This window comes from Berghia stephanieae, chromosome 1, assembly GCF_034508935.2.
Source record: "Berghia stephanieae isolate SIO BIC M18660-M18661 chromosome 1, UCSD_Bste_1.3, whole genome shotgun sequence".
NCBI classification, from domain to species: Eukaryota; Metazoa; Mollusca; class Gastropoda; order Nudibranchia; family Aeolidiidae; genus Berghia; species Berghia stephanieae.
In genome coordinates this window covers 130,904,271-130,919,097 of record NC_088360.1, presented here as the reverse complement: position 1 = coordinate 130,919,097, position 14,827 = coordinate 130,904,271, and the positions used below count along the sequence as shown (strand labels likewise).

Here is a 14,827-nt window from a genome sequence, read left to right as displayed (position 1 = left end):
TTCACTCGTCAAGAGATTTATGATCGTAAAACGTGCACTCACGGACAATTTTACATGTCCTGGTGACACATAAACCTATTTATAGCACGACTTTGAACAAAATAGAAATAATAACAATGTATTCTGACAGCTCGTCTGTCTAATGTAATTTAGCAAGTCACGTTGCTCTAGATTAAATCACGTGATCTTATGACATGTGCTCAAACAGGAAACCAGTTTTTGCTTCCATAACGACAAAGCGATGGGAGCGGTATAACTCCGTGTTTGTATGAAACCTAACAAATACATCATTTGAAACAGGATAAGAGCGTGGATGTGATCACTCCCGAACTGTTTCAACATGATTTCAAACAAACAACACATTAAAAAAAAATTGGCCAGAAAACTAGTCCTTCAATTATCGATCGATTAAAACTACCCTCATCTTGTCAACATCTCTCAAACCTGGGACTTCATTGACGCCCCAGGTTTGAGATATGTTGATAAGATGAGAATCATTTTAAACGATCGATATTTGAAGGACTAGTTTTCTGGCCAAATATTTTAAAGCGTGTTTTTTTCCCCCAGTGTTTGGCCGCTTACTGGCCAGCATAATCATTCATTTCCTGTGCTAACATTTTCTAATTTCACGCCCGACGCACCATCTTTGTATCTGTGATATCTTTGATTGTATTTTGTCTGATGGGGATTTCTGTCGTATTTTGTAAAAAAAAAACCCCACGTATTTAACATTTTGGTCAGAAAACTAGTCTTGAAAATATCGATCGATTAAAATGACCCTCACTTTGGCAAAAACTCGCAAATCTGGGACTTGGCGGCGTCCTAGTTTTGAAAGTATTTGCCAATATGAGGCTAATGTAAATAGACAGATCAATATTTGAAGGACGAGTTTTCTGGCCAAAATTTTAAATACGTGTTTTTACCAGTACGGCAGAATTGATGTAACACATCCCTTTTTTAATATTTTGGCCAGAAAACTTTCACGTCAAATATTGAACGAATTAGATAATAATTAATTTGTCAAATTGTTTCAAAATATGACATTTGTGAGAAAATAATGACAAGTTAAAAATTATACTAATCGATCGATATTTACGCATCCAACACCCTCTCGATACATTTACATTATTATTTCCACATTTGACAAACTGTGATATGTTGTAACTTTACATATTTGTGTTTTGTTGTTTGTCTCCCGACGAAGGCCAAGGGCCGAAAAGTTGTTTGTCTTGTGTTGTTCCCTAATAATATATGAGTCACATAATTTACTCACTTTATCTTTCTCTCCATGATATTTACAGTTTAAATTTTCTGGCAAAAATAAAAAATAAAATGTTTTATTTGCCACTTTACGGAATAATTGGCAAAAGGCCGGATTGGTGACTTTTATTCTATTAGTGAACGGATAGCGATGGGCAGGCGTTGATAATACCGTGTAAAGAACAAACACACTTTTGTCTTTTGAAGATGGCTTTGAAGTTAATTGTTTTCACTGTAGGCGGCGCAGAATGAATTGAAGATGAGATCAGTTGTAGAACATGAAAGAGGAGGCAGATCTCCAGTCCGGCCACATGTCATGCGGGATTCACATTAAACGAGAAATTTGTCGATAATCAATAAGTCGTCGAACGCATCGGACATCAATTATTGAAAGCATCTGCGCTCTGTGATTGGGAATCTCCCCCCCCCCCCCCCCCCCCCTCAATTTCCAACAACCAGCGAATAAAACCATGAAAACCCCGAGTGCTGTGACGTGAGACGCAGAGATTTATGAGACAATGTCATTTCACTTGTAAATCAATGCACTGAGTAGATCTTTGTAAAAAGGAACAAGTATAGAGTTTTGGCACTAAGGAAAAACAAAACAAAAAATATAAACAAACAAAATAAAATCAAACATAAAAACCCAGCCAAAAAAAAAAAAAACAAAAGCAAAAACAAAAGACAAAAAAAAAAAAAAAAAAAATCAACAAGCCCCCCCCCCCTCCCCCCGGAGATGCTACCGGAATTGATTATTTAAAGTAATGTTTCATAAATCCAATGTCAGCCTCTCTCCCAAAAATTGTATGTTAAGGCTTGTTGGCTTTCTTCTGGGGGGGGGGGGGGGTATTTGACTTGAGGGATATCATGGTCACAATACGCTTCAACAATCGTAACGTCACTTCCCTTGTAATGACGCATGGTAACTTAGTAACTGGCCCTAAACTATCGGAACAATAGTCTGATGTCACGTCGCCCAGAAACGGCGGCCATCGTGGTTCTAAACAAAAAAATCGGTACTTTTTATTATCCATGCTGGCTAGAACTTTTCATATTTATCTTGTGATCAGAATGTGTAAACGTCAAAACATGATCAGATTTATAATGCTTTTTTTTCACCTCTGGATACGCTTTTTATGCTCGTCGGAGAAATATTTCATAAGGGCGTCCGCCATTGTTCTTATAGTTTAGAACCAGTTACTAAGTTACTATACGTCATTACGAGGGAAGTGACGTTACGACTGTGGAAGCGTATTGTAGCCATGTCTAGTGATATTTTTTTTCTCCATAAATTGAAATTCTATGTGGACTTGACAACCGTTTTCATCTCGAACATCATTCGTTATTTTTAGATCAGCTCTTCAAAAAGACTAGGTGTCATACAATGTAACAGTGTCATTTTATTATGTGTCAGTGTGTTAAACCAAGTGTGCGGCTATGTGGTCCAGTGGTATAACAATAGCTTTTGGATCGTATGGCCCTGGGTTTGAGCCTAGCTCGGCGCATAGTTGATTGAGTCATTGGAGAAAGCTCTTTACTCACATTTTCTCACCGTTCTCATGTGTAAAATGAGTACCTGGCCGTTAACAGCGTTGTCTCTGTCGGAAAAAAAAAATATCGCCTCACAGGCGTCATGTCTCCTCCTACATGTTAAGTATTGCTGTTGTAAAGCGCTTTGTGGATATTGCGCTATATTATAAAAGCCATGATGAGGATAATTTAAATCGATCGATATTTGAAGGGCAAGTTTTCTGGCCAACTTTTAAAATGTGAGTTTTTCCAGAGTACGGCAGTATTGGTATGGTCAAATATAAATATAAATAAGGGGGGCGAAGTGGCCGAGTGGTTAAGACATTGCACTGTGACCCGGATGACCCGGGTTCGAGCCCGGCTTCAGGCACTTTCGTTTTTTTCCTTGAGCAAGATTATTAACCCCCAATTTGCTCACTTGGACAACATGGGTGATTCCTGTTGACATCAGACATCTTGTTTGATGAGTTATCTATATTCCTTCGTGGAATGCTTAGGCGACGATATCTTATGATGTCGTGGCGCAAAAGGCATAATTTTTAAAAATTAAACATAAATATAGTCAACGGATCAGTCAAAATTTTTGTTGACAGGACCAGCCTATATTTTCACAATTAATTTTTGACACGTTTAATTTTTCGACTTTTGATTAAACGCTACGACAGTATCTATCTACACAATACTGAGTCTTTGTTGTCGTCAATCGCCACGGACAGCCTTTATACATTGAATCGTGGAGGGATCGGGTCGATGGGAATGCTCTCTAGATTGCTGTGGTTGATGGACACTTAACGGATAGTGTCTTGTGTGATATTCTGCGTTCTCTGAAGAGAAAAGATATGTATTTGAAATTTTGGCCAGGAAACTCGTCCTTCAAATATCGATCGATTAAAATGACCATATCTTGTTAAAAAATCTCTCAAACCTGGGACTTCATCAAGGTCCAGGTTTGATAGTTTTAACAAGATGAGGGCCATTTTAATCGATCGATATATATATATATATATATATATATATATATATATATATATATATATATATATATATAGGGCGAGTTTCCTGGCCAAAATTTCATATACGTTATTTTTCCGGAGTACTGGGGTATTTGATAATTGACTTTAATACGTAGAAGACATTAATATCTCTAATAGATGATAAAGGTAGAAGACAAACATAATGTGCCCGTCCTTAATTCCACCAAGACGTTGAGTGTAAAATGATATCATATTATCATATCATACATTTATCGATCTTTGATAGAGGAGAGATAGAGAGAGAGAGAGAGAAAGAGAGAGAGATAGAGAGAGAGACAGAGAGAGAGAGACAGAGAGAGAGAGAGTGAGAGATTCCAGATACACTCACACACGTACAAATTATACACAGAGTCTACATACATACATACAGGACTCGTTTAATAAGATTTGTTGTCGTCCATGCTGCCGTCTGTCGCAGAGCGTCCAAAACAAACAAAACATCGATTACACCTGGAATCGAACTCGGTCCCTTTGCGTGTAAAGCGAGCGTTCTACCAACTGAGTTATCGGGACACCCGTATTTGCTTTTACTTAAACATTTGTATAGCGCAATATCTACCAAACACGCTCAAGTCGCTTTGCTATTATCGTTATCCCGATGAAAAGCGGTGAGATACGGTGTCAGGTTTATCGAAACCTGTTGATAAAGGGTTAACAAGTTGATCAGGAAAAATAATTCTATTGCGCATTTATTTTCATACATTTTATTCAAACTTTTAAAAAAAAGTATCGATTCGCAAACTGTGGCACAATCATGGGTTTTTCAAAAACAAAAAACAAACAAACTGAAAATACGACTTATAAATAACTAGAAGACCATCCAGCCTTTATCATATTTGATGACATATCGGTTGTCAAGAGACAATAGCAAAACGATTGCCCTCTCTGTCTTATCCCGTTTATTTCTATAAAGAATTCCCTGCTTTGTCTTGGAGACAACAAGTACATGCCACGAAAGAGCATCATCGATCCGGCAATAGCTTTGTTGTCAGACATTGACAAAATAACTTCTTTTTTGTTCATTTTGATCAGAGAGATAATTTGTCACTGACATCAAATTCTAATATCGACGAATGTTGTGCAGCTATGTGGTCTTGTGGTGGTATGGCACTCGCTTTCGGGTCGGAAGGTCCTGGGTTCGACCAACACATTGTTGAGTCCTTGGAAAAGGCTCTTTACTCAAATTCTCTCACCGTACTCTGGTGCAAAATGAGTACATGGACGTTAACAGCGTTGTCTCTGTCCGGAAAAAAAAGTTTGTTATATCGCCTGACAGGCGTCATGTCTCGTTCTACTTGTTACGTGTTGCTGTTGGCCAGGAACCCTTTGTAAACGGCTTTGATTACGTTTAGTGGATATTGCACTATATAAACGCTCAAGTTTTTAAATATAGAATCTCAAGACGAATCAAATGACCTTCAACATAGATGCACATATTATCAGGTCTGATAACCTAGCGCAATTATGAGCCTGTTTTAACATTGACATTTTTTTTGCGTAGGATTGAGAGTATTTCTGTGACAACAATGAGCCCAATAATTTGGGTAATCAGACTTGCCAATATGTACACGTCGCCCTAAACACATCAAAAACTCCCCCCCCCCCCAACCCTTCCCCAAATCCTGAGATTCCTACACTTTTGCTTTTTGACATTCCGGGCATGTCCCCAATTGCTACACGAATTCCAAAACGCAAGAGTGTAAACAATCATTTATTCCGCCCCTCAATCGATTCTGATTTCGTCATCTTTGAATAAAAGGCATCTTCAAAATCACTTCAATAATACTTGTTGTAAAAGAATCTAGACCTTTTAGTGATATTTTTAACACTTGAATATCTAACGTCACAAATTATTTGTGTAAACTTGATATCATGACGCGTTAGTAGATATATATGGGGAGAGGGGTGGAATAAAATGCTTTATAAAGGTCTAAAATTTAAACGTTTTTTAAAAAGTGAGGGTAATCTTAATTTGTCGATATTTGAAGTAACATTTTCTGTCCAAAAGGAGAAAAGTCTGTTTTGTCAAAGTCCGACAGACAATGATATCGAATGGCTTCTATCCCGATGGTTTCCTTCTATGTTTGAAATGCTTTGATCTTCTTCCCATCATTCTCTCTCTCTATCATCACCTTACATACTTAATGACACCTCTCTCTCTCTCTCTCTCTCTCTCTCTCTCTCTCTCTCTCTCTCTCTCTTTCTCTCGGTGTATGTGTGTGTCTCTGTTTGTGTGTGGGTATGTGTTTGTGTGTGGGTATGTGTTTGTGTGTGTGTGTGTGTGTGTGTGTCGGTCTCGCTCCCATTCCCTCCCCTCTGATTCTCACTTTATCTGAAATCCTCCCTTTTTTCATTCACGCTCTCTCTCTCTCTCTCTCTCTCTCTCTCTCTCTCTCTCTCTCTCTCCCTTTCCCTTTCTTCTCTCTCTCTCTCTCTCTCTCTCTCTCTTTCTTTCTATGTCTCTCTCTATATCTCTCCCTTTCTCTCTCACCCTCTATCTCGCTTCATGTATCTATTTATGTACGTAATATATGCTATAATATTATATGTGAATGTGTGTGAGTGTATCTGAGTCTCTCTCTCTCTCTCTCTCTCTCTCTCTCTCTCTCTCTACTCTCTCTCTCTCTCTCTCTCTCTCTCTCTCTCATCCCGGTTTTTATAGCGTGTAACGGACGAATTTTCTGGCCAAATTTTTGAATATGGGTTTTTCCAAAGTACGGCTGTATACTGAGTACCCCATTATGGTAAGAAAATGATAGTGATTTGTCAGACGTGACCCAGGTGGCGTTGGTCATCACGTGACTTTATCTCCTACCAGGGCTTGTGGATTTCCGGCGACTTGATCTGTGAGGACTAATTAGGGGAGACAATCAGCGACCCTCGCCACCACCGGAGACCCGAGTCATTATTGCCACGAATAGAATGCAAGTCAAAGGAAATAATTTATTATAAAGATGGTCGAAGAAGCTGTGAACTACAAATTACAACTACAATTGAGCGGCTATGACTTGGTCTAGTGGTATAACACTGCCTTTGGATCGAAAGGTCAACGGTTCGAGTCCCGCTGTGAGCGACTGCATCGTTGTCAGTCATAGGAAGAGGCTATTTACTCGCGTTATCTCGCCGTATCCAGGTGTAAAACAAGAATCTTGCTGTTCACAGCGTTGTGTCTGTCGGAGAAAAAAAATGTAATATTTTCTATCAGGCGTCATGTCTCTTCATACATGTTAAGTGTTACTATTATTGGCTATGGATATATTGTAAAGCGCTTTGAGCACGTTTAGTGGATATTGCGCTCTATAAATGCTCTAGGTTTGATTGTTATTAAAGAAAATATATAAAATGTGTCTTGTGACCCACCGCTTCGAAACCGTATTATGTCGGATGTCTATATTGATGATCGGCCAATCAAATATCTGAAGTCTGCATTCGAGTTTTGCGCACCGTGTTAAAAAAAAATATGAGCTTTTATATAGAGCAATATCCACTAAATGTGCTCAACGTGCTTTACAAGGGGTCCCTGACCAACAGCAACACGTAACATGTAGAACGAAACATGACGCCTGTTAGGCGATATTACAATATTTTTTTTCTGACAGAGACAACGCTGTCAACGACCAGGTACTCATTTTACACCTGAGTACGTTGAGAGAATGTGAGTAAAGAGCCTTTTCCAATTTATTTATTTAATTTTGGGCAGATCAGACCTCTGATGACTTGATCCACCGATCGTGAAAATCAGGACTTCAAAGGTTTGAACCGCCGACCATCGAATAATATGCTGAAAATTGAATTTTTTTTGTAGTAAAAAGAAATGAATGAAGCTTTGTTTGACTTTATTTGATTTATTAAGGAACATTGTGACGTCATCTGGAAAAAAAAACATGTATTTGAAAATTATGGCCAGAAAATTCGGCCTTCAAATATTGATCGATTAAAACGACCCTTATCTTGGCAAGACTTTTAAATTTGCGAAGTCCCAGTTTTGAGAGGCTTATTTTTTTTCAAGATGAGGGTTATTATAATTGATTGATATTTGAAGGACGGGTTTTCTGGCCAAAACTTTAAAATACGTGTTTTCCAGAGTATGGCAGTAGATGTAAAATTTGAACAAGAACAAAATACTTAACAAGGATCGTTTTAGGCCCAAAACCCTTCTTCAGCCAAAAGTCAAAACAAATAACACGATACCGAGAATCCGGATACGACAAAATAAGTCCTCTGAATGCCCCTAAAATATAGTACTGTCGCCTTCGGTACCACCCGGCGTATAGGCTACATACATGCAGGTCTGACATCCGAACGCACTTATAGACCTAGTTTGATATTGTTGTAATGGGAAATATTTTGCGTCAATTGTATAAGATGTCTATTACAACAATGAGCCCATAAGGAATACGCTTCAACAGTCGTAACGTCACTTCCCTCGTAATGACGCATGGTAACTTAGTAACTGGCTCTAAACTATCGGAACAATGGCGGACGCCCTTATGAAATATTTATCCGTTGAGCATAAAAGCGTATCCAGAGGGGAAAAAAACACAATAAATATGATCATATTTTGACTTTTACACATTCTGATAACAAGGCATATGAAAAGTTCTAGCCAGCCTGAAGAATAAAAAGTACAGATTTTCTTTGTTTAGAACCACGATGGCCGCCGTTGCTGGGCGACGTGACATCAGACTATTGAATCCAATTGGGTTATCAGACCTGCATATAGGTACACGTTGGTACCACCCATATCCTGCCGGTCTTAATCTGCTAATTTCAAACATTGATTGATTAGAATTATCTCTAACTTGTCAAAAAGTTCAAGCCTTCTTCATCTATATGTATTTTTGAGCTTTCTTTTATATAGCGCACTCTCCACTAAACGTGCTCAATGCACTTTACAAAAGGGTCCCTGACCAACAGCAACACGCAACATGTAGAACGAAGCACGACGTCCTTAAGTCGATATTATATTTTTTTTTCGACAGAGACAACGCTGTTGACGACCAGGTACTCATTTTGCACCTGAGTACGGTGAAATAAATGTTAGTAAAGAGCCTTTTCCAAGGACTCAACTATGCGCCGAGCGAGGCGGCTCGAGCAAAAAACCTTCCGATCCGAAAGCGTGTGTCATACCACAAGACCACATCGCGGCACACATTTATTTATTTATTTATTTATGTATTTATTCATTTAATTAATTAATTTTTTTTATTTATTCGCCGTGGTAAGAGCTGTCAGAATGAAAATAAATGGACGCCTTTGAAGTGATATTTACATAAATAATTTTATTGATGACTCGGTGAGAATTATATTATAATGGAAATATAGGCATAGGGATAAAACGGAACAGATCTTTCCTGTGTTCGCTGCGATCAAGACCATTGTTGTAACATAATATAGTTTTAGTTAGCTTTTATTGACACGGATCAAATCATGTATTAGAAAGCCTGGAATGTTGCAATGGAATAGTGATTCACGGCTGGCATATCTCACAGAATATACAGCTCTTTGGTAATATCAATAGGTCAGGTCACCAGCTGGGTGATTAGTTATCAGTAATTTCTCTCAATCGGAATATAAACTTCAAAGGATTCACATAGTGTTGCGTGTTGGTATATGTATTATATATATATATATATATATATATATAATATATTTTATATATATATATATATATATATGTAATATAGTTATGAAATGAGTATACAATACAGGATGATTGGATTTAGTGCAGCTCTTTATTTTCAAGCTAGCTGGATACGAAACGAAAAATAATAAACGGAAAAAACAAGGGAGCTAAAAAGTTCTTATTATTATGTGAAGTGGTTCTTATCAAAAGGGTTGGTATGAACGTATTATTTACATTAATGTTACATCCCCCTTCTCAAATAGAACGTAAGCATATTTTTTAATCAAGACTGAGATAGATATATATATACACGTTATGCTCGTAGGGCCTGTCTAGAACATAGAACTTAGAACATCAAATGTAATTTGGGGACCCTAGGTTAAGAACATCAGATCAGCCAATCAGTGGGCAGGATGCCAAAAAATAACAAAACATAACGTAAAGATTTAAAGTTCCAAATGACCTCAGTAAGCTTTCCTAATGTTTTTAGATTAACATAAGGTAGGATGAGATCATAATAAGTTGGAAAATAGGCTCTTCAAATGTGGGCATCACCTGAAAGAAAAAAGACTAGAGGTCCCGTGACCTCGACCCAGTGGAGGGCATTATTTTGTCCCTTTATCCACTGGTCCCTAACCTCGTGTTTGTCTTTGTGTTCACCACAATATCCATTAATATTCAGTGTAGGCGTAGAAATTTGGTGCATTGTGGGTATTGTGTATTGCATTCTACAGCACTACCTATACTAGTGATATTGCCTATGAAATGACTGTAGACTATTCTGACAGTCACTCTTCCTCAAAGGTATTATTGCATGTATACCTGTGTAGAGGGTAATGAAGAGTGAGAATAGAGTGAGGTGACAGGTGACGATAGTAGAACTTATGGTTAGTAGTTTTCGACGAGCCTTTTAGGGCGGATAATTTCCCGACCAGACCTTGTGTGGTGGGTAGGTACAGGAATGTGAGTCTCCAGGGCATTGTCTGGACCATTGTTTGTCTCCTGCTGTGCAAGTTGTGTTGTGTACTCTTCGTTGTTGTTGAGCGATGGAGAACCTAGTGTCTTTCTTTCCTTAAGATGTATACGATTTCTGCGGACAGTACCGTTGGGTGTCTCCACTGTGTAGCTTCTTGGTTCCGCGGCATGATCTATCACTGTTGCTGCTGACCATGTATGGTAAATTGGGTCTTGTAGGAGGACCGGCTGACCTCTATGCAGCTGTGGAAGAGTGTTAGATACTTTTTCGTATTGTTCCTTTTGTTTCAGCTGTCTATGTTTCAGGTTGTCCCGAGCTTGTTCTATTCTGGGGGTGATCTTCATTGTTCGTGGTATTGGAGTTCGGATTGATCTGTTGAACAGAAGTTCAGCGGGGGAAAGTAATGTCTGGTCAATCGGTGTCGTTCTTAGGTTGAGTAGAGCAATCTGGGGATTTTGTTTGGTCTCTTTTGATTTCTTTAAGCAGTTCTTAACCGTCTGCACCATCCTTTCAATGAAGCAGTTTGATTGTGGAAAATAAGGACTGGAAGTTATATGTTCGATTTCCCATTCATTCATGAATGCTTTAAATTCCGTGCTTGTGAACTGTTTTGCGTTATCGGTCACAAGCGTGAGAGGAATACCGTGAATAGCAAACACTGATTGAAAGTATTTAATTATCTCTTGACTTGCCATGGTTGTCAGTGTTTTAACGAATGGCATCTTGCTGAAGTAGTCTCCCATAAGGATATAATTTTTTCCATCCAGATGGAATATGTCTGCCGCTAACTTCTCAAATGGGATATCTGGTAGTTTGGGCTGTAATAGCGGTTGACGTACCTGGCTTTTTCCATATTTGTTGCAAATCTGACACGAATGTACCTTCATGGTGATGTCTTTTGTCATACCGATCCAAAATACATTGTTTTTTGCACGTAGAATGCATTTTTCTCGACCTTGATGACCAGCATGAATTTTGTCCAGTATCATTTCTCGTAATTTCTTTGGTATCAAAATAGCTGTGCCTTTAATGATGAGGTCATTGTAAAAAAAGAGTAACTCTTTCATGGACCAGTAAGGTCTCAGTGCTTTTTTCACTTGACTGATGTCTTCAGGCCAACCTTCTCTTATTTGCTTTTCGAGTGAGGCAAGTTCTGCGTCGTTTGCTGTTTCCTCTAACAGCTCAGTCCTCCTCTCTGGGCTTATTATTACATGATGGATTGTGGCGTCCAACTCAATTTCCTCACCACTTGTAGGTTTGTTTCTGGAGAAAAAAATCTGCAAAAACCATTTCTTTGCCAGGTTTGTATGTAATGGTGCACTGGTATGGTTGTAACTGGATTGTCTCTAATGGCTTGTGGTCAGACTGTACAGTTATCTCTTTGCCGTAAATGTACGTATGAAATCTTTCACATGCAAAGACGACAGCCAGCATTTCACGTTCGATATTTGCGTATCGTGCTTCTGTTTCTGTCAGGCTCTTGGATGCAAAGGCAATGGGCTTTCCATCCTGTAGAAGCGCTGCTCCAAGACCGTTCAATGAGCTGTCCACTTCTATCGTGGTGGGTTTGTGAGGGTCAAAATAAGAAATGCTGGTGGATGTCATTCTTCATCATTTGGTATATTTTTTCATGCGAACTATTCCAGTTCCAGTCATTATCCTTTATCAAAAGCTCTCTCAGTGCAGTAGTTCTTTCGCTTAACCTTGGAATGAACGGACTTAGGTATTGGATCATCCCAAGAAACGACTGCAGTTCAGGTTTGTTGCTTGGACTGGCCTTTGATTTGATGTTGTCACACTTGCTGGGACTAGGCTGGACACCTTCTTGGGACCATTCTAGACCAAAAAATGTAATTTTATCCTGTCTGATGAAGCACTTCTTACTGTTGAAAACAAGGCCATGTTTTTTTGCTACTTCCATTAAATGGAGCAAATTTTTGTCATGCTCTGCTTGGTTCTTGCCATATACACATACGTCATCTGTGATACCTTCTACTCCTGGACATTGTTCTAGAATTTCGTCCATTTTTCTCTGAAAGACATCTTGGGAGACGCTGAGCCCAAAAGGGAGTCTTATAAACTTGTATCGCCCAAAGGGTGAATTGAGCGTTGTCAGCAGACTTGATTCTTCATCTAGTTTGATTGCCCAGTATCCATGCTGCGCATCTAATTTGACTTTTGCATTGGAGAATTTATGCGAGATTTCTTCAAGGGTTGGTGTCCTATGGTGTTCTCTTTTAATGGCTTTGTTAAGATCTTTGGGGTCCAAGCACACCCGGAGTTTTCCATTAGATTTTCTACTGAATGCCAATGAATTTACCCAATCTGTTGGCTGACTCACAGGCTCAATGACACCTATTTCTTCCATCCTTTTTAGCTCTTGTAGTAGCTCGTCCCGTATGTGTATGGGACATTTCCTTGGTGGATGTATTACAGGTGTGGCGTTTTCCCGGAGAGTAATATGGAATTTCCCTTCAAAGTTGCCAATGGAGTCGAAACATTCGGAAAAGTCGTGCTTTAGCTCATCGAGTGGTGTTTTTGTTTTGGCTTGTATAGCGCAGTTTATTTTTACCAGGTTGAGTCGACGACATGCTTCAAGTCCTAAAATATTGGGGCTGTTTGAGTCTACTGCATAAAATGTGAGGCTGTGACCTTTGCATTTGACTTGTAAGCATCCTCTCTGCTCAATTGTACCACCTCCGTAGCCAGATAAGACTGTCTTGTTTCCTGTGAGCACTTTGTCTATGTCTTCATCAGGATATATTTGGTTCAATGCTCTCACTGTGATAATGTTTGCATTCGCACCAGTGTCGACCTTAACTCTCAGGTTCATAATTTCTGATCTGTGAGGTACTTCCAATGGAATTCTCGTATATATTTCATCTCTCTGTTTTTTGTCAATCCCGACAGTATCAATGTTGAATTCATCGTCGTTCATAGTTTATGCCATTAGGTCATGAACCTTTGGCTTGAGTGTAAATCTACGATTTTTATCCCATTGTTTATGGTCTCGATTGTTTTGTTTCGAGTTAGGGGGGATGGATCTGCAAACGTTTGCCCAATGGTTAGGCTTGTCATATATCTTGCACATTGTGCCGAAAGCAGGACATTTTCTTCGTTCGTGTCGAAGACCGCATTGACCGCACTGTTGTAGTTGTCTATGATCTCTTGCTTTTATGGCATCTAGTTCGGCCTGTGTTCTTGACTCCGCTCCCGAGGCTGCTGTTCTATATTCTGCCATGTGCCGGATTGATGCCTCGTGGCTTTTAAGCAAGTTTATGGCTGTTTCGAGATTAAGCGCATCACCCTGTTCTAGTAGTCACTTTCGTTCGTTTTGGTATTTACAGCCTTTAATCAGCTGCTCCAGCATCCTGTCATTGCCTATGTTCTCATCTCTAAACGAACATTTTGCTGTCTTGTTCCGTAGACGCAATACAAACGCTTCTAGGTTTTCGTCTGTCATCTGGGACAGTGACTGTAGCTCTATCCTTTCCAACCATTTGTTGGGTTTTTCTACTAAGAAGTTTTCAAAAACTTTCCATACCTTTATTGGGTCTTGTTTATCCACTGCTGATAGTTTGGAGGACTGGACGATGTCTCTACCTTTGGTGCCCGTAGATAGCAGGATGTAATGATACTTATTTGCATTATCGACATTGTTTATAATAAAAAACGATTCCATTAATTCCTTCCATTCGTCGTATGCTTCTTGTTTGTTGTCTTTGCACCAATCAAGATAAGGCATTGGTACCTGACTAAAAGCCATTTTAATCTCAAAAACAATGTTACCTGCTCAAAATAATGGACACAAGGGGTAGATAAATAGTAGGTTTACCGCTGCCACCATGTAATATAGTTATAAAATGATTATACAATACAGGATGATTGGATTTAGTGCAGCTCTTTATTTTCAAGCTAGGTGGATACGAAACGAAAAATAATAAACGGAAAAAACAAGGGAGCTAAAAAGTTCTTATTATTATGTGAAGTGGTTCTTATCAAAAGGGTTGGTATGAACGTATTATTTACATTACTGTTACAATATATATATATATATATATATATATATATATATATATATATATATATATATATATATATAATTCCCTTTGTTCATTCCATCGGGAAAATTGTCTATAGGGTCTATTCCAAGGAAAGATTGGAATAACCCAGTGTCAGCCGCAGTATAGGGAATGAGATTAGCGGAAGAGTAGCGTCCCTTGATTGGACGTCACCCATAGTCTGTGACGTCACCGGCGGAAAGTTATTAGAGAGAGAACGTCATGTTGGTTGTGCGCATGCGTCTCTCGTCCTTGCTTCCGGTGAAAGCGGCTTGAGCCACTTCAAAACCAAATTGACGTTCTCTCTGTAACGTGAAGTCCAATCAAGGAACGCTACTCT

At 38.9% G+C, this 14,827-nt stretch overlaps 1 protein-coding gene across 1 annotated transcript in view; it reads left to right on the top strand.

Moving 5' to 3' along the window:
• The window catches only part of LOC144963182 (uncharacterized), a 103,067-nt gene that overhangs the window by 5,088 nt on the left and 83,152 nt on the right, over positions 1-14,827 (top strand). The gene's annotated exons all lie outside the window — the stretch shown is intronic.